Genomic DNA, 26,592 nt, shown 5'->3' with positions numbered 1-26,592 from the left:
TTGGGATTCTCTCCCTTTGCCCCTTCCCCCATTCGTGCGCACTCTCTCTCAAATAAATAAATAAATCTTAAAAAAAAAAAGGAAAGAGAAGACAGCAGGCAGAGGGAGGGAACAGAGACGCTCCTGAAAGAGGGATTAAGAGCAAGGCGCTTTGAAGTGAGCCAAATGACTCGACTGGCATGTCCCCAACGGGGACAGAAAGGCTTGAACTTGTAGTGACGAACACTCACGCCGGAGTCCAGACGGTCACTAACCAGTGTGTGCCTGAGCTCCGTGGGGAGGCCGGGCAAGCCCACGGCTGGGGAATGACCTAACTCCTCACAACTCCAAGTGCGGGCCGGGGGCCAGCAGTGCCGGCATCGCCCGGGTGTTGGTGAGAAGCGCAGAATCTCGGGCTCACCAGATCCTCCAACTGCGAGTCCCCAGGAGACTTCTGAGCAGATCAGAAGCTCTAGTCCAATTAGCAGTTAGCTCCAGGGAGCCTCGGGCATTACCTGCTTCTAGGAGAACGCGACCGGGCAACAGGCAGGGGTACCTCATAAAACTAGTGGGGGGCCTGGGGAGAGGGGCTAAACCCCACCACTCAGCTGGCCCTGAGCTGCCTTCTGAAGGAACGGGGGGCATAGGTCAATAAGATGAAGTAAAGTTGGGGCTCTTGACTTGGGAGCCCGTCGCAGGGTGCGCGGCTCACTTTGCCACTAACGCGAGGGCTGTCATGGGGCCCAGAGGAGCTACGATGAGAAAGCATTTTGGAAACTGCGAACCACTAGACAGAGTGAGTCACCGCCGCTGCTGCCTGGTGTCCTCAGGAGACCCTGCGTACGCCCAGCCTCACACGCAGCCAACCTTACCTGTTCCTTCCCGTGACCCTCCAGAGCTGGCATCTCAGGCTGAAAGGAGTCGGACAAACCAGGTCACGTGATGATGGTATTTTCCGATGAGGTTTAGTGCATCTGCCAGGATCTGAAGACCCTGGAAACGGGTACCAGGTACAGCCAGGTGGGGGTGCTCCAGGCTCCCCAAATCTCACAGCCACCCACCTGCCAGGGTGGCTCCCCACCCTGACTGCTCAGAAGAACCAGTGCCATCTGCACCACCACAATGGCTAAAATAAAAGGACAGACGACGCCAAGTGTCGACAAGGATGCGGAGCAACCAGAACTCTCAAACACGGCCGGTGGGGGGTGAAAAATGGCCACTTCGGAAAACCATTTGGCAATGTCTACCAAAGTTCGCCACATGCACACCTTAGACCCACACTCCCACTCCTGGCTATATGCCCCACGGTCACGAGTGCACGTGGCCCCCAGAGCCCCGTGCGTGAATGCTCACTGCGGTGGTACTCGTGTTAGCCCCAAACCACCCAAACGTGGAAACACTAAACTGTGTGCACTCGCGTGTGCTACGTGGCCCAGAGCCCTGCTTCAGGCCAAAGGTGCCCCCACCCCAGCTGCGGGGGGTGCTTACCGCTGACAAGCCTCAGTCTCTCCCCAAGAACTGCCGTCCACCCGACAAACCTCTCCAGGCGGGCAGCTCACATCCAGTAAGGGGCTGCCACCATCCCGGATCCCTCGCCTTAATGCAGGACCCCTGTGAAGCTAACACTCTCCCCGGGCTGCAGGTGGAAGGGAGCACGCTGCAGGGGCGATGCCTCTGGAGTTGGAGAGGCTGGGGGAATAGTAATGCCTTATAAAGCCCGAGGAACGGGCCGGCTGTGGCTGGGGGCTTTCGTGCCCAGAGAAAGACAATGAAACGCTGAGAGCGATGAATCACTAATTCAAGGCAAGTGTGAAAGCCAAGGGCCTCCTTAGCTGCATGTAAATCCTCCCCCACAGCTGAAGGGGAGGGAATAGCCAAGGAAGAGACACAGGGCTTCAGGATAAGGGGAGCAGAATGTCAGAGAAGGTTGCGTTCTCACCCCACGATGAGTCTGTGGCACCAAGGTCAGGCCTTGCTCCGGAAAGAGTGGGTCTTAAGTGACCCCTCAGAGCCTAGCATGCCTTCTCACTGAAGACGGCGCTGAGGGTCCTCCCTCAGATCTGCACCCCCACCTCGCCCTGGCCACCAGCCCAATAACTAGGGTGAGCACACGTCAGCCCAGCTGCCGGACGGAGCCACAGCGCCCAGGCAGAAGCCAGAAGAGCGCGCGGGCTGCCATCTGAGGGCCGGACCAAGGGGTGGGGTGGGCCACGAAGCTGGGTAAGGGAGAGTTAATCCCACATGGAAGAGTCAGAGGGAGAAAGCAATGACCACAGCGGGAGTGGCAGAAAGGCCAAGGCTGTGTGTCAGACAGCGGAAGAGGGGGTCAGAGCCTCAGACACGTGGGCACATTCGGTGGATGTGCCGATCAGGCCAGAACACCCACCAGGAGTCTGCCTCCTGCACGACTCGTGGACCCTCCCTGTGCCAAAGCCATAAGGAATGTGGTGGCGTGAGGGGGTCCCAGCAGCCTGACAGCTGAGCGTCCTTCGAAGACCCGTGAGTAGGAGCTGTTGTCACAGCACTGGGCGCCCTGGCAGCAGTGAGATGACAGGGTCCCCCAGTAAGAGGCCGGGTGGCAGCATCTCTCCGTCAGAAGCAAGGTGGGTCCAATGATGACGACTACAGGCGAGGTCAGAGCCACGGCTGGGCTGGCCCGACCCGCAGAGCTATGGGAATGGTTAACAGAACCCGGCGGCCCCGGGGGGAAGCCGGCCGAGCAGCCAACAAGGAACCTGCCTGCTCCACAGAATCAAAGGAAACCAAGGCCTGAGGATCAATACAAGTCATGATCCTTTGCCCAATTTCCAGACCTGAGCAAGGTTTCAGATCCAAGCGACGGGAGAAGAGACCAGGGCCCCCGGAGGAAGGGCCCTGTGATCCCAGAACAAATATATGTGATAATGATTTGACCAATCCCTCCCCAGAGGGACTTGTGCAGCCATTTATCCAGGTAAGCCCCACTGGAGAAGGAGGAACCCCCGGGGCATTTCAAGGACTATTAGACACAGGGTCCATATGGGTATCAGTCCAGGGGCCCCAACAGTGTTCATGGCCCCCCGTTTGGTGGGAGCATATGGGGGCCAGATGCCAAATGGATTCCTGGCCCAGGCTTGGCTCACGGGGAGCCCATGTCCACCCTCTGCCCCTCTGTATGACCTTGGGGCAGCCACCTCCTGTTTGGGCCCTGATGCCCACCGTGAGGGGAAGGGCTGCCCTAGGCGGGGAGGCTGGTCAAGCAGGGTGCAGACTCACATCCTGATGCCCACACGCCTGTCTGAGCACCCGGAGAGCACCCTGGGAGCCCACCAGACCCTGCTCCGATCTCCGTCCTGCCCCATCCTGGCAAGTCCCCATGTTCTCATTTCTCATTGTCTACAAAGCGGGGATGATGGCACTTACTTCACACGGCGGCTGTGAGAACCGCCACGGAGACCAATGTTTCACGATACCTCCTCCTTCCTCGCTCCCAGCTGCCGCCGGGGGCGCCGTTGTCAGGAGAAAATGGGAGCAGCCTGCCGAGAACACCCCCGCACGCGCTCGCCACCCCCCAGCTCTGCCTCCCTGCCCCCTCCCCCACGCTAGCCCCTGCCCTCCTGGCTCTCCAGCTGCAATGCTCCCCCTCTCCCACATGATCGGGCTTTCCCTCCACCCAGACTCTTTCCCACCAAGGGAGAAACAGGGGTGTTGTTTCACTTAAAAAAAAAAAAGCCCCCCCAAGAACGCACACTGCCCTCAGTTCCTGCCCCATGGGCCTGCTCCCGTGGCTCATCGAGGACGCTCTGGGAAGGCCGTCCACAGGCCCTCCTTCCCAAGCCCCTCCAGTCAGCCCCTGGCCCTCACTGGTCACCACTGGCCCCCACAGAGCCGAAGCCCCAGCCCCTCTCTAATCCCCCTCTCACTGCCCTGACATCGTGGCCTTCCTGCTTCGGACACCACACTCTCGCTGCCATCTTTCCTTGGCTCTCTACGGCCCGCACACCCAGGGCTCAGCCCTGGGGCCTCTTCTCTTTCCCAGGCACACCTACTCTCCAAGCGATCTCCTCTAGGCCGGTTGCTTTAAATACCCCCCCCCCCATATTTCTAGCCCCAGCTCTGGCATTGAACTCCAGCCTCATAAATCCAACCACCTCCTCAGCATCCCATCTGGATGTCCAACAAGTTGACCTGTCCCCAGAGAACTCTTGATTGCTCTGGAGCCCGCTCCAACCCTGGTCATCCCCATTCCCAAAAATGCCATCACTGCTCGCCCAAACGCTCAACCCAGCCATGGAGATTCCTCTCCTTCCCTTGTCCCCACATCTCACTGACTCCCCTCAGACTACATCCCGACTCCAGCTAGTCTGCACCCCCTGTGCCACAGAGGGTGGGTCAGCACCATCATCTCTCGCTCGGAGGACTGTGTGGCACCCTAACAGTCTCTCTTCCACCCTTGCCCCCTACCATCTATCTGCCAGACCCTCCTCTTTTTAAATCATAAATATAATTTTGACATGTCACACCCCCACCGAAGCCCTCTACTGACTCACCTCACTGAGAAAAAGACCCAAAGGCTTGCCCTGCCTGCGGGTAAAACATGGAAGGTCCCAACCTGTTTGCTTACCTTCACCTCCAGCCACTCCCCCATCCCCATCTCCCTTCCAGGCACTTTGCCCCTTTTGTATCCCTCACACACATCAGGCTGTTTCCTGCCCCAGGGCCTTTGCATGTGCCCTCCCTATGTTGAGATGCTCCTCCCCAATGGCCACAAGGCTCATTTCCTGCCTTGTTAGGTCTCTAATTAACATCTCTGACCCCTAACCCATCTAAAATAGCCAGCCCACCCTGTCACCTCCTAGCCCCCTCTCTTTTATTTTTCCTTTGTAACACTCATTACTCCCTGATGTTATTTTTTTTAATTAACAGGCTCTATTTTTAGAGCAGTTTTAGGTTCACAGCAAAACTGAGCAGAAAATATAGAAAATTCCCACATATCCCACTCCCCTGTTTCCCTACCGCCACATCCCATCAGTGTGGTACACCTGTCATAATCAATGAACCAGCATTGACACATCATTACCAACCAAAGTCCACAGATTCACATTACGGTTCACTCTTGGTGTTGTACGTTCTGCAGATGTTGACGCACATACAATGGCATGGATCCACCGCTACATTGTCACACGGGGTCGTTTCATTGCCCTGAAAGTCCCCTGTGCTCCATCTATTCACCCATCCACCCCTCTCACCCTCCCTCCCTTTCCCCAAAGCCTTGGCAACCATGATCTTTTTATCGTGTCTGTAAGTGTTGCCTTTTCCAGAACGTCATGCAGTCGGAATCACAAAGTATGTGGCCTTTCCAGACCAGCTTCTCTCTTATTAATTTCTTTAAGGTTTCTCCATGTCTTTCGTGGCTTGATAGCTCGCTTCTTTTGAGTCCTGATTAGTGTGCCATTGTCTGGACATATGAGTTTATTTATCCATTTACCTATTACAGAATATCTTGGTTTACTTTTAAGTTTTGGTAATTAAACACCCTGACACTCACAATAAACAATAGTAGGTTAAAGGCACTGAGGAGTCCTGCATAAAGGAAACTCTTTACCATGGGTGTACCTGGCTTTTCCCAAATTTGACCAATGACAATGCATCCGGTGCACTGGACAATGCAACCTTCCATCTCCTGGGGCCACAGGCCCTCTGGGCTGGTGCTACCCACGAAGCTTCTCCTTGAAAGAAGAGAAGCTGAGATCCATAAGGCAGAGCTGGAGGCACCAAAGTAAGGAGAATGGTTGAGTCTGGGGGTTTGTAGGATGTGGGTCGGGCTAGGGTGAGGACCCCAAGAGGAATAATGGGAACTAAAATGAGGACCTGACTCTGGTGCCCCACAGCCACACAGAAGCTGGGCGCCCCTGGTAAAGCCACCTCCCCCCTCTGCCTCTCGGTGTCCCTACAGAACAAGGAGATCACCCAAGGCCCTACTGCCCAGAGCTTCTGAGGCTATGGGTAGGTTCTTAGGTTGGTTTCTAGAATTCAAAAAGCATAATGCCTCGAACACCCAGACTGAGTCTCTAATTACCATTCCTCATTAAATGGATCCATGGAGAAAAGACAACTCACAGAAACAAGTAAAAAGAATTTGCAAGTCATGTATCTGATAAGTGTCTCATCTCTAGAATATATAGAGAACTCTAAAAACTCACCAATAAAAAGACAAAGTACCGGATTAAACATTGGAGAAGGATGTGAAAAGATATTTCTCCAAAGAAGATATACAAAAGGCCAATAAGCACATGAGGAGACGCTCATATCCCTCGTCATTAGGAAAATGCCTATTGCAACCACCGTAAGATGTCACCTTACACCCACTAGGATGGCTACAATCAAAGAGAAGGACGACAGAAAGCGCTGGGGAGGACGAGGAGAAACTGGAACTTTCATACCTGGCTGGGACATGTGAACCAGCGCAGTGTGGGAAACAGCCTGGCAGCTCCCCGCGAAGTTAAAGGTAGATTTGCCAGGTGACCCCGGATACAGACCCAAGAGAAATGACAGCCTATGTCCGCTTGTATGCAAATGCTCTCGGAACAACCCAGAGGTAGAAACAACTGAGATGTCCACTACCAGATGAGTGGATATCCGTATGATGGAATATTATTCAGTCATGAAAAGGAATGGTGTCCTGACCCACGCCACAACATGGATGACCCTTCAAAACAGTACGCTAAATGAAAGAAGCCAGTCAGAAATGTCTCGCACGAGTCCACTTACTATACAAGCATTATCCAGAACGGGTGAGTTTATAGACACTGAACGTAAAGGGAGGGGCTGCCAGGAGCTTGAGGAAGGGGAACTGAGGAGTAAGGGCTCAAGGGCATGCGGTCTCTTTCTGGAGTGATGGAAAAGTTCTGGAAGTAGACAGCGGTGATGTTGCACAATTTTGTGAATGTGCTAAAAGCCACTGAACTGTACTTATTTTTTTTAAAGATTTTATTTATTTATTTGACAGAGAGAGAGAGAGCACAAGCAGCGGGAGCAGCAGGCAGAGAGAGAGGGAGCAGGGAGCCCCACACGGGGCTTGATCCAGGACACTGAGCCAAAGGCAGGCACTTAACCAACTGAGCCACTCAGGTGCCCCCAAATTATACATTTTAAAAGGGATAAAATTATGATATAGAATTATATCACAATTAAAAAATATATATATATAAAATGACCCAGAGCTCCCTGAAGAAATGGCTGACTGCGGCTCTGAGGAGCCTAGAACATCTTCATTCCAGAAAGCAAGGACAATTCCAAGCACCAGTGCACCTGTGTGAAAAGGATGCCAGCGTCAACTTCAAGAGGCTCCCACTGGCCCTAATGGGACAACTTAAACATCGCTGAGCGTAATGAATCCAAGGACTGAAACTCATCAAATTTATAAAAATCCATAATGATAATAAAAATCAAAGTCTAAAAAACAATCTTAAAAGTCTGCTAATAACCAAATGTCTACAAGAACGTGGAACACCAGGGTCCAGCACACACTGCCTACGCGCGTGTGGACTGTACAACCACTTCGGATAACAGTGCAGCACCAGCCAGTGAGTGTGAAGACACACCCCATGACCCAGCAATTCCACTCCGAGGTATACACCCTGCAGAACTGCCTATGAGTGTGGGGGCGCCTGGGTGCCTCAGTCGGTTAAGCGTCTGCCTTCGGCTCAGGTCACGATCCCGGGGTCCTGGGATCAAGCCCCACGTTGGGCTGCTGAGCAGGGAACCTGCCTCTCCCTCTGTGTTCTCTCCCTTGTTCTCTCTCAAGTAAACAAATAAAGAAAAATCTTTAAATTAAAAAAAAAAAAGAACTGCATGAGTGGTTTAGTCAGAGAATGTTCAGAGTAGCATTCTTCGCAACAGCCACAAATCAGAAACAACCCCGATCATGAAAATGTTAGCCTGGATAATAAGTAAACCACGTCTATTCACACATTAGAACACCATACAACAAGGAAAAATCAAAGAATCACTACTACAAAGAACACTCTAGATGCATGCTAAAAGAAAATGCTAACTGAAAAAAACCCAGCAAGGGGCGCCTGGGTGGCTCAGTCAGTTAAGTGTCTGCCTTCAGCTCAGGTCATGATCCTGGGGTCTTGGGATCGAGCCCCGCATCAGGCTCCCTGCTCAGTGGGGAGCCTGCTTCTCTCTCTCTGCAGCTCCCATGCTTATGCTCTGTCAAATAAATGAACAAAATCTTAAAAAAAAAAAAAAAAAGGAAAAGGAAAAAACCCAGCCATTAAAGAATAGTAATTCTATTAATTAAAATTCAAAGAGAGACAGAACTATTTGGTTTTGGATGCGTACTTCCGTGGTGAAACCAAACACAAAGCAGCTAATAACACTAACTTCTGCATGGTGGGTCCCTCTGGGAGGGAGGCCCAGTGGGGAGAAGGGTGCCGGGGGCTTTTGCGACTATAGCAATTCTCTGGTTTTGACCTACATGGTAGTAACTTGGATGTTGGCTTTGTATTGGTTTGTTAAAATGTATAACCTCTTTATTTTATACACTTTTGTACTTTAAAATGGGAAAAATACTCACTGGTCACCTTTGGGGATGGCTAGAGCACCAACTTATTTTTTTTAAAGATTTTTTTAATTTAGTTATTTATTTGAGCGAGCACAAAGGGGGGGAAGCGGGAAGAGGGGCAGAGGGGCAGGGGAGAGCAGACCCCCTGCTGAGCAGGGAGCCTAACATGAGGCTGGATCCCAGGACCCTGACCTGGATCACGACCTGAGCCAAAGGCAGATGCTTAACCGACTGAGCCACCCAGGCGCCCCCCCCAAATCATTTCTTTTAAAACCGATAAATAAAGGGAAAGAAACAAGCTTTTCCGCTACTATACATACCATATTTCAGAATAACAAAATAAATGAAGAGGGAAAGTTCTTTACAGAAGTCTAGCTAATGCAAACAAAATGATCAAATTAGAAAATCACCATCTGGTGAGGAGGAAAATATGATGGAAATCAGACGTTAACTTGCAGAAAGGGTGGGGTAGCCACAGCTCTCGGGGCTCCCGGCTCCCCTGCAGCCGCTGTGGGGGGCGCCTCACTGCCCTGCAGACCGGAGCACTGCAGCCATCCGGGCCAGGCTCCACTGGCCACACCAACAGGGCGATGGAATTTTTTTGCACGTGCTTTGCATGCTATTTCATGTCCAGAATTTGCACAAATATTCCTGGAGTTCTCGCCAAGTGGGACACAGACCCCTCCTGGGCGTAGCCCCTGGTGGGAACATTGATGTCTCGGGTTTGGGAAAGAGCCTGGCCTGTAGCCCCCAGCTCAGCGGAGCGGTGGTCCAGAGCAGCCTGGGGTGGGCTAGAAAAGGGTCCTGGGGGGAGCAGGGATCTCAGGAATCGGGAGCTGATGCAAGTTGGGGCCCCCATCCCCATTGTACTGCCTCACAGACCCCCATCCCCAAGGCAGTGGCGGGGCCCTCCCCACCCTTACATACCTAATGCTGCAGTGTTGTGACTTACGTTGTGACTCGATTTCTCCCTGTTGGGCTTGTCTTGATCCCATTTGGGGAGTGATGAGGTAAAAGGGAGCCTGCTGTGATTTGCCACCCCACCCCCAGCCCTGTCCAGGGCACCCAGGCCAAGCCAGCTTTGCAGCTTACCAGGCCAGCTGGTGTGAGGGGGAGGGGCCCCCAATGCCCAGGCCTGCGGAGGCTGGCCCAAGGGCCCACCCAGCCTGTCAAAACAAAAGGGCTGGGGGAAGGGACAGAGGCAGGAATCCAGGGCCATGCAGGGTGGGGGAGACCTCGCATCAGAGGTGCCCTGTCTGGGGCCTGGCCAAGTGGGGCAGGTGAGATGGCAGCTGGTCACCCGACACTTGGGGAGCAGGACAGGGTAGCAGTCTGGTGTCCGATGGAGCTGCGGATAGAGGTGACACCAGATAGCCTGCTGGGGGTGGGGCGGCTGGGGGGGAGGGGAGGTGGGAGTGGGGAGAGCTCCTTCAGACCCAGTGGGAATCCCAGCTCTGGCACACATTCGCTAGGGGCGCTGGCCCGAAGCCTGAAGCCCCTCTGCGGCCTCAGCCTGCCCGTCGGAATGGGGAGCGGTGCGGCTCCAGTGTGCCAGTCCCACGAGGAGTCTAGCACGGTGCCCAGCACACGGAAGTGCTCCACAGGTGCCGCGCGGTAAGCGGGGTGTGGACGGACACACTCACAGACAGGAGGGGCTCCCTCGCCACTGAACGGCCAGCACCCAGGTCAGTGCGGCACACGGCACTGGAGGCCTATCTGCTGCATGAACGTATGAGAGGAATATCAGGAACCAGCAGCCACGAAGAGGGACCCCAGGAAGAACCAGAGCTCAAATCCCCGGTCTGCCCCTTCCTGGCTGCCCCACCCCGGGCAAGTCATTCCGCCACCCTGCCCAGACCTGGGCTTCTTCACCCATCACACAGGAAGAGCGGTCGTTAGTAAATACCCTGGGTGGCTCAGCAGGTTAAGCATCTGCCTTCAGCTCAGGTTATGATCCTGGGGTCCTGGGATGAGTCCCACATCAGGCTCCCTGCTCAGTGTGGAGCCTGTTTCTCCCTCTTCCTCTGCCCCTCCCCCTCCACTCGTCTCTCACTTTCTCTCTTTCAAATAAATAAAGTCTTAAAAAAAAAAAAGAAATACATACATACATACATACATACCCCCCTCACAGCTGATGGCCAGGCTCCGAGCAGCATATGGATAGGAAGAAAGTGGAGGAGGGGTGCTGGATGCCCTGTACCACTGGCCCCCTCTCCTGAGAGCTGGCAGGGGCTTCTGGGTGAGCGGCCTCACCCAAGATGCCTAGGAGGTTATGCCCTCCCCTGGGGTGAGGGGCAGCCAATGACTCCCTGGTAGGGGGGTCCAAGAGGCCTGGCTGTCCTGACCCCCTCCCTGGCTGTCCCCCTCTCAAGCGCCCTGCAGACACCCTCCCTGGCCTGCAGACACCCTCCCTTTCCTTCTGCGAGCTTGCCTGCAGTAAATCACTTGCCCAGGAACCCCTGTTTTGGGTTATGCTTCCCAGCATCTGACCTAGGACAGGAAGTATTTTGTAAACTCTGAAGCATTGTCCTATTTTCCAGGAAATGCTGAAAAGAGAGGAGCTGACTGGGAGCCATGTAAGTGAAAGAGGATGTCTGCCCTGTGGGCAGAGTCTGGCTACCCTGCCCTCACCCAGCTCACAAGCAGGTGGCGGGGGGCGGGGGGGAGCAACAAGATTGTAACATCAAGGATGGGCGAGTGCCACGAAGGAAACTAAAGCGGGGGGGGGCGGGATGGAGAACAAGAGCAGCTATTTTTTTTTATTTTAATTCAATTAGCCAATATATAGTACATCATTAGTTTCAGATGTACAGTTCAGTAATTCATCAGTTAACAGCAGCTATTTTAGATGAGCTGCCCTGGGAAGGCCTCTCTGAGGAGGTGACATGGGCAGAGATGTGAACATCACGAGCATGCTGACCTCTGCAGCCAAGCACTTCTAGGGAACGGCAATGCAAAGGCCCTGAGGCAGGAGAATATCTGCTACATCCACAAAAGGGCCAGGAACCAAGTGAGGAAGGAGTGGCATGAGATGAGGTCAGAGGTACTATGCAGCTACATCATGCAGGGCCCTGTAGGCCATTACAGGACTTTTTATAGGCTTTGGGTTTTATTCCAAAGAAGAGGGAGTCATTGAAGTTTCGAGGAGAGGAGGCATGGGATCTGATTTAAAAGAGTTTCTTTGGGGGCGCCTGGGTGGCTCAGTCGTTAAGCATCAGCCTTCGGCCCAGGGCGTGATCCCAGGGTCCTGGGATCGAGCCCCACATCAGCCTCCCTGCTCTGCTGGGAGCCTGCTTCTTCCTCTCCCACTCCCCCTGCTTGTGTTCCCTCTCTCGCTGGCTGTCTCTCTCTCTGTCGAATAAATAAATACGATCTTTAAAAAAAAAAAGTTTCTTTGGCTGCTAGGACAAGGAGGGAGGCAGGGAGACCCGGTAGAGGCTGCTGCAATGATACAGGAAAGCTACAGTGGAGGCTCAGAAGGGACGGCAGCAGTGGACGTGGGGAGAGGTGGTTTGATTCTGGGCATTGTGAAGGTCAAGTCAGGAGGGTTTCCTGATGACTGCATGATGGGGAGTCAGAAGACAGATGCACCCAACTACCCAATTTACAGAGGGGACAGAGGGATGAGTTAAACTACATCCCGGGGATGCAATCAACAGAATCCAGACTGCAGGAAATTCTACAGGACAAACCACCTGGCTTCTCCAACAGATCAACTGCCGAGAACAAAGGAAAAGATGGAGAGGGAAACTCCGGATGAACAGAGACTAAGACACGTATCAACCAGTCACAATGTGTGACCCTTATTTGGATCCTGAGTCAAACTAAGCGCAAAAAAACCAAAACCATGGGGCGCCTGGGTGGCACAGCGGTTAAGCTTCTGCCTTCGGCTCAGGGCGTGATCCTGGCGATCTGGGATCGAGCCCCACATCAGGTTCTTCTGCTATGAGCCTGCTTCTTCCTCTCCCACTCCCCCTGCTTGTGTTCCCTCTCTCGCTGGCTGTCTCTATCTCTGTCGAATAAATAAATAAAATCTTTAAAAAAAAAAACCAAAACCAAACAAAACAAAGACATGTCTGTAACAACTGGGAACGTGAACCCTCGGTGGCTATGTGACAATATAAAGGAGTAGTTTCTTCTTAGATAGAATAATGGCATTGTGATTACGTTAGGGAAAGTCCTTATCATTTCGAGACACATCTTGATGTATTTGTGATGAAATGATGTCTGGGATTTGGTCTGAATTCTGAGGGGGGAGGACGGTGGGGGCAGAAATGGAATGAGACGGGCCATGAGTCGGTAGGAGTTAAAGCCGAGCAGTAGGCCCATGGTGGCGCTTTATCCTATTCTCTTTACTTCTGCAAAGGCTTATGTTTTCCCACAATAGAAGTTTAAAAATAAAGAACAGAAGAGGAAACTGAGTCCCAGGCAACGTGCTGAATGGCCCAAGGCCCTTCCGTGAGTGGGTGTAAGGGCCAGGATCTCACCCCGTCCCCCTGCCCCATTCCCCAGCCCATGCTCCTGCCCTGCCTCAGTTGTCTCTCTCCGCTTCCAGTGGTCAGTCAAGGCCGGACCCAGGCAGGCCAGAAGGGGGCTGAGCGGTGCTGGGCTACCTGTTCCAGAAAGTCCAGTGAGGCCAATGGTTTCAAGTATTTGGCATCCGCCCCACTAGCTGCATCTCTCACTCCTCCCTCGGGTTCCTGCGCGGATTTCCTCGCCAGCCCCTACAACCCACCTCTCGGGCTCCAGCCTGTGCGTCTTCGTCCCTGTCGTCACTCTGCCTGGAAGGTGCCTTCCACCTCTCTGAATCTACCCACGTTTCCTTCCACATCGACCTCTGGCAGAAGACCCGTGATCGACCACGCTCCATCTGCAGGAGCACGCATGCCTGTCTGCACTCCCTACCAAGAGGTGCGCCGTGCCGTGGCACAGAGGTTAAGAGCAGAGCCTCTGGGGGCGCCTGGGTGGCTCAGTCGGTTAAGCGTCTGACTCTTGATTTCGGCTCACGTCACGTCTCAGTGTGGTGAGATTGAGCCCCACATCGGGCTCCACGCTCAGCGAGATGTCTGCTTGAGATTCTCTCCCTTTCCCTCTGCCCCTCCCCGCTCTCTAAAATAAATAAATAAATAAATAGAATATTCAAAAAAAAAAAAAAAAAGAGCAGAGCCTCTGGACCCAGACTGCATGGGTGTAAATCATGCCTTCGCCACTCACGTGCAGTATGACCTCAGGCAAGCCACTTACCCTCAGTTTCCACACCTGTAAAATGGGGATAACCTTATAACACTACTGAGGAAAACTAAACGAGTTCATAAATATGGATAAACAAAACAGTGCCTGGCACACGTCAGTGGAACTCAGGCCCCCTGGGGGCCCCCTGCCATTGCTGTCCAGGGCCGGTCTCCCTCCTTCTTGCCCCCCCCCGCCCCAGGAACCTCAGTACCACACACACTGGGCGCCCAGTCACCACTTTCATGGAGACTCGGCTTCTGCGATGCTCCTTCTGCCTTCCTGGTACCCAGACTTACCTTACCCCCGTGCCCGTCCCACCAGGTCTCATCCACCCCAGGAACTCGAGGAAGGAGAGGTGAAAGAAGCCCTTGCAGGGACCCACTTGAAACCAGCCACAAATAAAAATGTAAACCCAAGTGGCGGCATCTGACTCAGATGCCATCAAACTGAGGGGAATGCAATTTAATGCTCACTTTTTTAAGATTTCTAAGAAAAATCCCAGATAGTATCAAGTGTAATTTTAATTATGTTTTTACGAGGGATGACATTTGTTGTATAAAATGCAAACAGCACAGGATCGCTAAGAGAAGAAGGCAACGTTCCCCATATCGCCCGGCACCGAGCCTCTGGCTTCCTGCCCCCAGAGGTAAGTAAGCTCCAGTAGCAATCGGGTGTGCAGCCTTCTACACGCGTTTCTGCAATATGCACACAAGGACACATACGTGTATTTTTTAAATGGGATCCTACGAAACACATCATTCCACAAAGTCACTTGCCTTCACCTGCCTGTACATGCTGACCGTCTGTTCTCTCTCAGCGACCGCACGCATGTAAGACAGCTCCTGGCACCCAGGAGACGTGCACGGGAGATGCACCGACCAAATGAAAGAACTGAACAGCCGCCTAAAATCGCACCAGCTGGAGACGTCCTAGTGATGTCCCCAGCCCTCCTGACGGACACGCACACTGACCTTCTTCACCCAGCTGTCTCTGCACCCTGCGAAGACGTCACCTGTGGGAGAAACGGCCGGGTCAAAGCTCCCATCGCTATTGCCAGAAAGGCAGTGCCAACCTATTCTCTGGGTTTCCCATACCCTCTGCCACATCAGAGGTTTATGATGATGAAGGCTTTTGTTTCTCGAAAGAATTAACATTATTTAGGGAATCCACCCTGGATCCTCAAATCTCCTTAGGAGAGGATGCATCCTTTATTATTTCTGAGCTGCCCTAGGGAACCAAAATCCACAAGTGAAGAGTCATTCTCCAGACAGGAAACAGTTTACAGATGCAAAATTTGAAACATCTCATTGACTTCTAAAAATGGACAGGTTAATTTAACTGTCAACTTCAAGCAAGTATCCACTGACCCCTCCCACAATACAAAAGAAGAGAAAATTAGGACCCCCCACTCCCTCTTTCCCTCCCCCCCCATCCCAGTCTAGGGTGGCCAGATTTAGCAACTCAAAATACAGGACACCTACTTAAATGTGACTTTCAGATAAACAACAAATAAAATTCTCAGCGCAAGTATGTTCCATGAAATATTTAGGACACGCTCGCTCTAAACAAATTCCGCTCTAAACAAATTCGTTGCTTTTCCTGGAGATCGAATTTAACTGGGCATCCCGGATTTTATCTCGGAAACCTCCTGCAGCCCCTACCCAGCATTTTAACATCGAGTGATTTTTAAACAGCAGGAGCGGCTGCCTCTGCCCGCCCAGCCAGAAAGCCTCCAGAAGCATCGGCCCTACCCCCACAGCACACTCCCCGCCCAGAGATGGCCCCACCAACTTCCCTGGCGTTGGAGTTCGTGTCCCCTCAGAGCCAGCTGGAGCCAGCTGGCTGCTCATCTTCTCCCCTGGCCCATTACGCAGGTTCCTTCCCACCCATTCTTTCTGGGGGTAAACACTATCTCTCACCCCAGCTGCTGGGGGGAGGGGCTGTGATGTGGGCACACGACCCTCAGGTGGCAGCCCCTCGGGGACTGCTGCTACAAAGCCACCTGCCTAAGGGTGAGCCGTGCGTCCGACCCAGTGCCTGCTGGCTGCTGAGGGCTAGAGGTCTGACCATTCCAAGTTCGGCTCCCGAGGGCCAGTCTAGCTCCGGAGCACACACTAGGTCCCTGGGGTTGCCTGCCAGGGCTGCTTTGGAGCTCCACTTCTTTCTTTACCCTGTTCTGCCTGCTTCCCACCTGGCTGACCACACGCAAGGCTCAGGGACCACTCCCCCACCTGCACGGGAATCCCGCCTCCACTTTCTACCCCACCTGTCCCCAGTCCCCACCTCCCCCCATCCCCTGCCCCAGTCTGCAAAGTGCCTACATCAGGTGGGTGTGGTGCTGGCTAGTGGATTTTACTTGGCTTTCCAGCACTTTCTACATTTTCCACAACAAGCACATCTTACTTTGGTAATAAGAAAATACAAGCTTTTTCTTTTTTAAACTTAAGAAAAACCAAACCAAGCATCCCTCCTCCACACTCACTTCTCCCCCCATCCCTCCCACCTGTTTCCCTGGGAGGACCCCCCCCCCCAAAATCAGTGAACTCATCCACCCTTGTCCCACCAGGCCATTTCACTTCTCCAGTCAAGGCTTTCTACCACCAGCCTATCCTTGCTGGGGGGCTATATGCAAATTTATGAGCAGTTTCCTCAACTCCTACCAGGAGAAGAAAAAATTTTTATGTGTCCTGAGGTTGGCGATGTTAGGGACCCATATGCATTCACTCATTCTACAAGTGAGCTCCGGTGACCTGTGCCAGGCACTGGGGACACTGGGAACAGAACACAGACCCTGCCCCCTTGGGCTTCATAGCCTTGCACTGGGAAGATGGGGCAACACCCCAAAGCCCCAGAAGGCGCTGGATGAGGGGAGGTGAGGGAGCAGGACGCCCAAGTCGGGAAGCTTCTGGGAGGAACAGAAGTCTCAGCCCCCCCGCAGGGTTAGAAGGAAGCGGAGAGAGGAGGGGGAGTGTTCGAGTGGGGGAAGAGCCTGCGCACAGGCCTGCAGGTGAGAGAAGTGTTGACTTACTTGAGGAACTGAGAGCAGCTCAGAGCGGCTGGAGGGCAGAGGGAGGGTGAACAGAAGGCGGACACCCAGACTTGGGGAGGACAAAGTGCCAAATTAAGGAGACCGCCCATCGTCCTCAGGGCAATGGAGAGCCATCGAAGAATGCAGAGCAGGGGAGTGACCCAGTGTCAGGTGTGCGTCCTACAAAGGTCACAGTCCTGCTCACTGATGTGGATTCTTATTCTCGGCAGCCACAACCCACAGTCACAATCGGGCACATCCCACGCACCGTGCGTGAACTTTGGCCACAGAGCACCTGAAACCTGTATCTCCATGGAGACAGCAAGCCCCGGCAGGGAGCTCCGCAGCCCTCTCGCTCTTGCGATAGGGAATACGGGTTAAAGGCAAGGACTCTGGAGCCTAGGTTCAAATCCTAGCTCCTCCACTTTCCAACTATCTGATCTTGGACAGATAACTTCTCTGTGCCTTAGTTTCCTCATTTGTCAAATGGGGCTAATAACGGTGCCTACTTTACCGGGCTACAGTGAGGGCTGAATGAGTTATAGTTGGACCAGGACCTGGCACATGACAAATGCCATGTGCTGTTAGTTTTTATGGCTATTACCGTCCCCTCTGCCGGAGACCTCCAGGGCCAACTAACTAACCCATCCTCCACTTGCCTCCCCCTCCCCCTGAAGCACCCTTCCCATCCTCTCTTACTCTTTCCATGACTAGGGGTCAAGACAAGTCTAGAACCTCTGGGTTCTAGAACAATCCCACTCTGACCTGGCTCTGGAGCCTCACCCTAGTTCCCTTGAGCCCCATGGAGAGAGCACTAGACTTAGAGCCGGGAACTGAGTGTCACCCCTGGCTCTGTCACCCCTGTCACCTTCTCTGGGCCTCGGTTTCCCCTTCTGTAAGGCCAGGACAAAAACATCTTGCTGATGTTTCATCAGCATGGCTGTCAAAGGAGCAACAAGGGCTGGAGAAAGCTCTGCTAAATGTCCACACTGTCACAGACCCCAGAACCCTTGGCCTCCCCTTCCGGCCTGGGTTTCCTCCTCCACAAATGCAGTCTTGAGATTTGCTCAGAGCTCACTATGAGGACCCCAGAAGCTGAGGATGGCCTGGCTGAGGCCTTCCCAGGTCCCCTGATGCTGACCAGGACTTTCCCAAGTGCTGGGACAGAGACAGAGACCCATGGTCTGAGCTGAGCACCCCAGAAAGAGAGTGACAACCCCAGGGCCTGAGGAAAGGCAGACCTTCACCGGGGCCTTCCACCAAGCCTGGCTTAGACCACAAACTCAAACCAGGGGCCCAGAAAGACACTCTGGAGCCATCAGGACTGTGACGTTTATCTCCAAATGCCATAGGTGCCCATTAGTTGCAGGACCAGGAAGGGCCTAAATGGGACTGTCCGACTTTGGCGGCTCTTGGTCCTGGGGGATGGAAAGAAAGCCCAAGAGGAGGCTCACTCCCCATCTGCAGGTTGCCAGCTATCTCCCATAGTTCAAACCCATTCATCCACTCATTCCACAAACATTCACTTGGTGCCAGACCCTGGTCAGGCGCAAGGTCAATGACAGAAATGAACCAAACAGATTCCTACCCCGAAGGCACTTCTGGTCTAGAGGGTGACAGACAGGACATAAATAACTAAACCACAGGCAGACTAGGTCGAAGAATGCAGGGCAGGAAGCAAGGATCTCACCTGGCTATCAGGCAGCTTCCTGGAGGGGGTGGTTTGTGAGTGGTGATTTGCATGTGATGGCAAGGTCAGGTGGGTAAGGGGTAGGACCTCCAACATCGCAGACAGACAGCGCTGTTTGCACCCTGGCTGTTTCAGAGCCAGAGCAATGTGGGTTATTTATGGTTGTGCCCAGAGAAAAGCAGCCACATGTGTCACTGCACGTGGGGGGCAGAGCTGGGCTGCGGGGGGAGGAGGCCGATGGGGCTTGAAGCTGGGTCTGGCCAAGCTCTGAGGTTCGCCACCGGGGCCCTCACACCCTGATGACCTTATCATCTTTCCATGCCCTCCCAAGGCAAAAATAAGAGGGAGAGGTAATTCCAACAGGCAGCAAGTGGCCTGGGGCGGGGGGGGGGGGGGGAGCGCGGTGCCACGAAGACCATGGTTTGTGCTTATTTGCAGGCTATGTAGCGTCACCTCCTTCTCCTCGCCCCCCTCCCACCCGGCTATGGGGGAAGGGGTGGAGAAACAGAAGAAAATATCTATAATTGTAAACCAGACAGCGCACAGGGCGCTTCAACTGCTGTGTTTCTCCCAGCCCACTCTGATCCATAAATAGCTTACGCACCAAGCTGGCACAAGCCCACCCACCCAGCTGGGACCAGACCACCCCAGGCCAGAGACTCGGAATGCCCGGGCCTGGGTCCCAGCTTCCCAAGGAACCTAGTTCCAGCGTTTTCCCCAGGGTAAAGGCCTCCGCCGCTCGCTGCCTCTTCCAAGGGGCCCGGCGCAGGGGCATCCTGGCACTGCCCGGGTGATGCCCGCGAGCCCCGGTGCCCGCAAAGCAGCCCCGGCCGCGCGCCCGCCTTCTCTCCAGGTAACTGCCCAGTCCTCCCCCGCGCTCCGAGACACCCGCCTCTGCGCCCACCGCAGACGCGCACTCCCTAACCCGCCCCCTCCCTGCGCACCGGCTCTTCCAGGGCCAGACCCCCTACCTGGGGGCAGGGGCGCCCGGCACCATCCGCGGCGCCACGGGGCAGAGCGGGGCGTCTGGGGCCGGCCGCAGGCTCGGACGACTTCCCGGGGGAAGAGGAAGCTGCGCCGCCGCCGCCGCCGCCGCCGCGTCTCTCCGGACCGCGCCGGGGCTGCGGGAAGGAGGAAGGTCAGAGCCGAGGAGGCGGCGGGGGGGCGGGGGGGAGGCGTGCACAGATGCGCGCAGATTAGAGAGGCATTTTTAGCGAGCCAATGGCAGCTCCGCGCAGGGCGGCGCGGTGCCTGCGCAGGTGGAAGCGTCGCTGCCGCTGAGGAGGCAGCCCCCGGCTTAGCAGGCGTCCCCGGGTGCGGGGGGCGGGGGGGCGGTGCGGGGAGCGCGCGGCTCCCCCAGTCCCCGGGCCGCGTCCTGGGGGTGCTTCTGGCTGGGCCACGGGGGCTCTGCGGCGGACGGGCGGGCGCCGGGTGCACCCCCCTCTCCTCCTCCCCGCAGCCCTCCTGCCAGCGCGCTCTGGAGGTGGGGCGGGGGGTCGCTCCCCTCCCCTCCCTGCGCTTTCCACACCTTCTGGGACATTCCTCCGGCCCAGTCTGACCGTCCTGTCCGACAGTCCATCTGTCGGTTTCTGGCCTCTCCCAATCCTGCGACTTCTGGGACGAGCGGGTGCGTGTATGGTGGGTGCGTGTGGGGGTGGGGGCGCGTTCTGGAGTGACCGCCCCTCTTCTCCCACCACCGCATCCCCCCCAACATTAGCTTAAGCCAGAAGTACCCCTATTGTCCCTCAAGGGGCAGCCACTACCCCTCTAGTTCCCTCTAGACCTGCTGTCATCAAGACAGACCCTAGGCCGTCTCCTTGGGGCTCTCTGGGAGGCTTGTTGTGACCCCCAAAGGCCTTCACTCTTCTTGACTTGAACCCTAAGTGCTTCCGGGAGCCTGGACACTGCAGGGGGACTGGGGCAGCTCTCTCCACGGCAGATCCATGCCAGGGGCTGATGATTTATTCGACACCTGTCCATTGAGGGTCTGCTAGGTGCCGTGGGGGCTGGGCTACAGCAGAACACGAAACAGACCAAATCTCTGCGCTTAGGTAGTTCGCATTTGTCAGGGAAAACAGATGTCGAATATAATAAATAGTATAAAGATATTTTAATATGCTACACACAAAGTAAGAAAAAAAGCCGGGGAAAGGGAAAGATCGAGTGTTCACAGGGCCATCAGGTCCTGGGCATTCGTGGGGAATCGGGGTGGCCGAATTTGATTGTAAGCCCCTCGGGGAGGCATGGAAATTCTCCTTTGCCACAGACCTCACCACTCTCTGTCGTCTGCACCTGGGCTGGCCACACATATTTCCTGCCATCCCTCTCCCACCCCTCCGCACCAGAGGCACCGAAATTCACCAGCTAGGGGAATGCCGGAGAGCAGCGTTTATTTGTTCAGTGAGAATTCTCTGAGTACTGACTTCATGTTAGGTGTAGAGCTGAAGAGGAACTCAACACCTAGGTAGGGAGGCCAGACGACAGTACCTACTGCAAGGATGCAGAGAGCAGCCAAGCAAGTGGAATGTCCCAGAGAAGGTCAAAGGGCTCTGGTTTAGGGCCAACCAGGAAGGCTTCCTGTAGGAGGCCGCATTCCAATGGGTGTGCTGGGATTCTGATGAGCCAGATGAGGCAAGAGGCAGCGAAGGATTACTGAGACAGGCCAGCAAAGCCAGGAGACATTTGGCATGTGGCTGGGCTGGGGTCCCGGAGCAAGCTGGACCCCCTCTGTGTAAGGGATATGCTTGTGTCTGGATCTGATGAAATCCCACACTCTTCCCCACCCCAGAAGTTTCTGGTCCCAGTTGCCTTCTGTCAACCTGGAATTTCCCATTGCCAGGAGGAGATGTGTTGAGCATGTTTGAGGGGGGAGAGGATGTAGATTCACTTAGTTGCTTATTTGCCGGGTAAAAAAGGACATATTACTTAACCCCTCTGAGGTTCAGCCTCCTTATCTTAATAGCTGTGTGTCAACTTACTTATTGATCTGTGCCTCAGTTCCCTCATTTAGAAAAGTGACATGGCAACAGCTCCTGCCTCACAGGTCGTGTGAATGTTACACAAGACAATAAAGATGAATTGTTTAGCACATAAGTACTCAGAGAATGTTGTTGCTTTTATTATCATGATAATTACACTTGCTTCGCAGGGCTGTAGGAATTAGGCAAAGGATGTAAGGCACCTAGCCTAGTGCCTGGAACATAATAGGGGTGCAAGAAATCGTATCTATTATTATCATTAGCTATACATACCCCTAAACCTCTCCCGTTTGGGTGTCCACGGCGCTGTGAAATTCCCGCTGGACAGAATTTTCTCAATGTGAAGAGGCTAATTCCCCAAGAGCTCTTCGAGTGCACTCTAGGGTGGCTAGACTACAATTCCTGCCCCTCCCCAACATCAGCCTGCCTAGTGTGTCTTCAGAGGCTTTGATGTAAATGGAATCCATTCCATTGACCCAAGACTGGTACATTTTGAAAAAGTAATGAAGTCCAGAGCATAGGACACTGACTGATCAAAGACGCTCAGTGTCCCTTGGCAGCCAGGCCTTTGGTGGAGGATAGCAAGAGTGGGAAGGGCACAGGCATCCCCAGGGGATGGGGGTCATCATGCAGAGGGTAAGAAGGGCTGGGGGGCTGGAGGTTGACAGAAGCTGGAACCAATGAGGAGCTGTGGAGAGAAGAATAAAGAGGCAGACCTGATTAGACAGATGAAGGAGGGAAGGATAGGGAGGTGAGGGATCTGACAGGCCGGCCTTAAACTCCCTTTGGAGTTGAGGTATGCCCAACTGAAAAAAAAAATGAGAGTAGAAATCACACACACATACACCCATCCATGTATAAACCAAAATAAAACGTTGTTTTGGAAATTGACACAAAACTTTCCTGCTTCTTAAAATTGAACTAGTTTCCTTCTAGATTTTCTGATTGCAAAACTTAAACTCTTCAAAGCTGATCCCTTGTCTCCCTCTCCCTCTCTTATTCTGTGCCCCGTCCAGAAAATAAGACATTTATCTGTTTCGCTCCTCAAGGCACTTTCCACATCTCTTGTTTCCCCAACAATTCACTTTTCTCAGTCCCACTAAGTTCCAACCCATCTGGGATTCAATGGAACTTCCTCCCCACTGAGAGCCCCAAGTCATGCCTTGGTCATGCTAGCCTCTTCTGCTAGATTCTGCATGCCATTCAGGCAGGCGCAGCCTTTCCCAGATGAGTTTCTAATGCAGATAAGACAAAAAGGACATGTAGACAGGAGGACAGACCAGCACTGAGCAAGCCCGTGGAATCAATCAATGAGCAAAATAATGGATTAGTGATCCATATCACATGTTTCGCCTGGGAGAGGTGGAGGGGAGATGGGAAAGATTAGGAGTCCCTTTTGCTCCATCACATATGGAAGGCTTCAAGGAGGAGGTGAGGTTTGGAGGAGTTTTTCTATACTTACCACATCTCCGGTTGGAAAGGAAGGCCAGGGAGTGTGTCCCAATTTTGGCAGAGCAGGACTCTGAAGCCCAGAGAGAAAAAGTGACTTGTCAAGGTCACACAGCACATTGGTGACAGAGCTGGGCTAAAAACAGATCTCCTGACTTCTGGTCAGGTGCTGTTGTCTCCAGATGCCTCTACCTCCCCCGCAAACCTGCACGGAGGTGGGGCAGGACAGAGCGGGGGAAAGCCATTGGCCCAGGAGCCCATGATTTTTTATTTTCTGAGCTGCCTCCCAACAACATGCCCAAAAGTGAGCAAGACACCCCCGAGGGACAAAAGTACTTTAAAAACAGCCTCACAGCCCCTTCTGCCCTCTCCTTATCTTCCCACCAGCTGGCTTCACACTTGCAAATTGGTTTCCATCACCTGCCTGGTGGACAGAGGCTGTTGCCAGCTGTGTACTAAATCCGGAGACCAGGGTATCGGGAGTCTTGGAATTGTAGCTTTCTCTGGCCATGAGTCATGCCAGGGGGGTTAAAGATGCCCTGAAGACCTATTGCCTTGACAAGGCACTCCATCTTGGGAGGTGCCCAGATTTAGGACCCAGACTATGCATGACTATGAGAGAGGGTTTGCCCTAGGACACACATAGACAGCGGCAAACTCAGAGCACTCTCCTGGGACCTGGCACTTTCTGAGCACTTCACGCATATTAACTATGCAGATAGGTACGATTACCAGCCCCATTTACAGACAAGGAAAACGAAGGCTCAGAGAGGTCAGGTAACTTGCCCAAGGTCACACAGCTGATAAGTAACAAAGCTGGGATTCAAACCTGGGCAGTCTGGATTCCAAAAGCCAGGCTCTTAATCACTTCGCTAGGAAAGAAGCAAATACTTATTGAGGGTCTTACTGTGCACAGGAGGCCTTTACATGATCTCTCTAGTGCTGTTATCCCCATTTTACAGATGAGGTAACTGAGGCTCAGCCGGGTCCCTCAGTGAGGCTTCTCAAAGTATAAAAAAGGACTTCCAGATGGTCCTTAGGGTTTCTGCACTGGAGCACACCGCAGTGGCCTGGGCACCACCGCCACCTAGTGGCATTGTACCTTAAATGCAGGCAGACTACCTAAAGAGATGCTGCGTGTCAAGATTTTGTGTTTTGGCTTGGATTTTTAATTTCTGTGTCATGAACAACAGAGAGATGTGGCTCACTAATAATCTTCTCTAGTGAAGATGTGGTAATGGACAGAATTCACCATTTGTAATATCAGCCTCAAAATTAATACTTAAGGGAGGGGAACTTATACGGTGTGTTGATTTTTTTAAGTTTTCCAAGGGCTTTTATACACATTATCTCATTTGACTCTTACCACATCTGGTATTACTTTGACTCCTATGTTAATGAGGGAATGAGACTTGTCAAGGGAGCCTTGATTGATTTGGGATTAAAACCTAATCCCAGGGGCACCTGGGTGGCTCCGTCATTGACTGTCTGATGTTGGCTCAGGTCGTGATCCCGGGGTCCTGGGATCGAGCCCCACATCACGGTCCCTGCTCAGCAGGGAGCCTGCTTCTCCCTCTGCCTCTGCCCTCCCCCTGCTTGTGCTCTCTCTCTCTCTCTCTGTGTCAAATAAATAAATAAATAAAATCATAGAGGGGGAAAAAAGGAAAGAAACCTAACCCCAGTGGCTCCAGAAGCTGGATCTTGTGACTGGAGAGGCCCCATTGGGTCAAGCTCCCAACTTCCGGGCCCAAGGAGGCTAGATGACTTGCCCAAGGATCCTATGAGTCAGTGACAGGCCCGAGTCTCGATCCCAGGTCTCCTGAATTATAGGGCTGGGCTTCTCTCCACCAATGGACTGCGTCCCAGCTTCTACTTTCTCCAAAGCAAATCCTACCTGAAGGAGAAACAAGGTTCGTGCAAGGGCTCTGCCATGAGGCTCACTGCTGCAAAACGCCCCCTTCAGCCCAGGGTCTCTGCTTGGCTGCTTTCCATTGTGAGGGTCTGGGGTCTTCCTTCCAATGGATTCTTCAGCACGCAGCAAGTGTTAGGCTGAGGAGGAGGAAAAAACAACACTGGTAGGTTTGCCTGCTTACCACCTCACTCTCCAGCCACCTGTCCCATTTCATGCTGGTCCCCCCAATCCCAGAGCCAGGACCCCCAAGCCAAGATGAGATGAGGGTATGTCTCATGGCATATAGAGCCAGGAGACTGGAAGCCGATCCTGGTTCTGCCACCAATTGGCCATGTGGCCTGGAGGAGGGACATTTTGCCTCTCAAACCTTGGTTTCCTCACCAATGCAATGGGTATCATAGTGTGTTAGAACTAAAGACTGCAAACCGGCGAAGTGTCCCTCCGCAGGGGGTGTATTAGAAACACCATGGCACAGCCGAGCAATGAAATGGATTTTTTTCTTTTTTCTTTTTTTTCAAAGTAGGTTCCCCATCCCACGTGAGGCTTCAACTCACAACCCCGAGATCAAGAGTTGCATGCTTGGGGAACCTGAGTGGCTCAGTCGGTGAGCTTCCAACTCTTGGGTTTGGCTCAGGTCATGATCTCAGGGTCCTGAGATCAGGCCTGCATCGGGCGCCACGTCAGCTCCACGCTCTGCATGGAGTCTGCTTGAGATTCTTTCCCCCTCCCTCTCCATCCCCCTCTGCTCCCCCCTGCTTTCTCTCTCTAAAATAAATTTTTTAAAAAAGAAAGTTGTGGTGGAAGGATATATACCCGTGTTTGCTTATAAATGCAGAGGGTATTTCTGGCAGGACACGGGACCTGGAAAGAGAGGTTGCCTCCTGGGACGGAAAGCAGGTGGCTGGATACCAGGCAGGGAGACTCTGCTCTGTGGACCCTCGTATTCCTTTTTGATGTGTGAACTATTTCAGTGTCTCACCTGTTCCAAAAAAATGACATATTTTAAAGATAGAAATAAATACAATGGGGGAGTAATAATCATAATCACCGCTCACATGGGCTTGCTTTGACTCTATTCCCAGTGCCCCACTGCCAACACCTCCCTCTCTTACGTCTCACGATGAAGCTATGAGCAAGGCATCGTTATTATCCCATTTTGCAGATGAGGAAACCAAGGCTTAGAGAGGTGAAATAGTTTTTCCAAGTCTATGAGAAGGAAGCAGGGGTGCTTGGCCGCAGACTGGGGTGGTCTGGCCCCCACTGCTGCTGTTCCTACCCTGCACTGCTCCTCCACATCCCCCATAGGACTTGAGATGGGCATGGCCACGCAAGCTCTTTGAAGGGTCGAGAGTGCTCTGCAAAAGTGGGATACCTCTGCTTGTCTTGGCAGAACCCCACCTCGATGCATTCCGAGGCTGTGACAGAGTGTATTTCCCGAAGAGGGCCCCAGCGGTGGCTCCCATGCACATGTCCTCCTGCATGTCCTCCAGGGAGAGGTGGGATCTATTTCTCTACCAGCCCTCAGTCCGGGTGCCCAGTGATTACTTGGGCCAATACGATGTGGCAGGAGCGATGCTGTGTTAGCTCCCAGCGTAGCCCTGAACCAACCTGCATCTTCTGCTCCCTGCTGCACGGAGGGGCTCCGGCTGACGGCGTTGGCTGACAGCCAGCACCACCCCGCAGCCGTGAGAGAGAAAGCCGTCCTGGGCTTCTAGACCGGGACTCCCGCCCCAGCAGCAACCTGACTGCAAACACACAAGAGATCGCAAGTGA

General features: G+C 53.5%; 1 protein-coding gene across 1 annotated transcript in view; it reads right to left on the bottom strand.

The window, feature by feature from the left end:
* The window catches only part of PACSIN1 (protein kinase C and casein kinase substrate in neurons 1), a 55,903-nt gene extending 36,294 nt beyond the window's left edge, over nt 1-19,609 (bottom strand). Inside the window, exon 1 of the mRNA XM_045795473.2 lies at nt 19,452-19,609. The gene's annotated coding sequence lies outside the window, so the exon portion shown is untranslated. The remainder of the gene's footprint in view (nt 1-19,451) is intronic.
* Between the last annotated feature and the right edge of the window lie 6,983 nt (nt 19,610-26,592).

Source organism: Ursus americanus, chromosome 32, assembly GCF_024610735.1.
Source record: "Ursus americanus isolate L20-20 chromosome 32, mUrsAme1.1.p, whole genome shotgun sequence".
Taxonomy (NCBI): Eukaryota; Metazoa; Chordata; class Mammalia; order Carnivora; family Ursidae; genus Ursus; species Ursus americanus.
The sequence above is the reverse complement of the archived record's forward strand: the minus strand, read 5'-3'. Positions and strand labels throughout refer to the sequence as shown.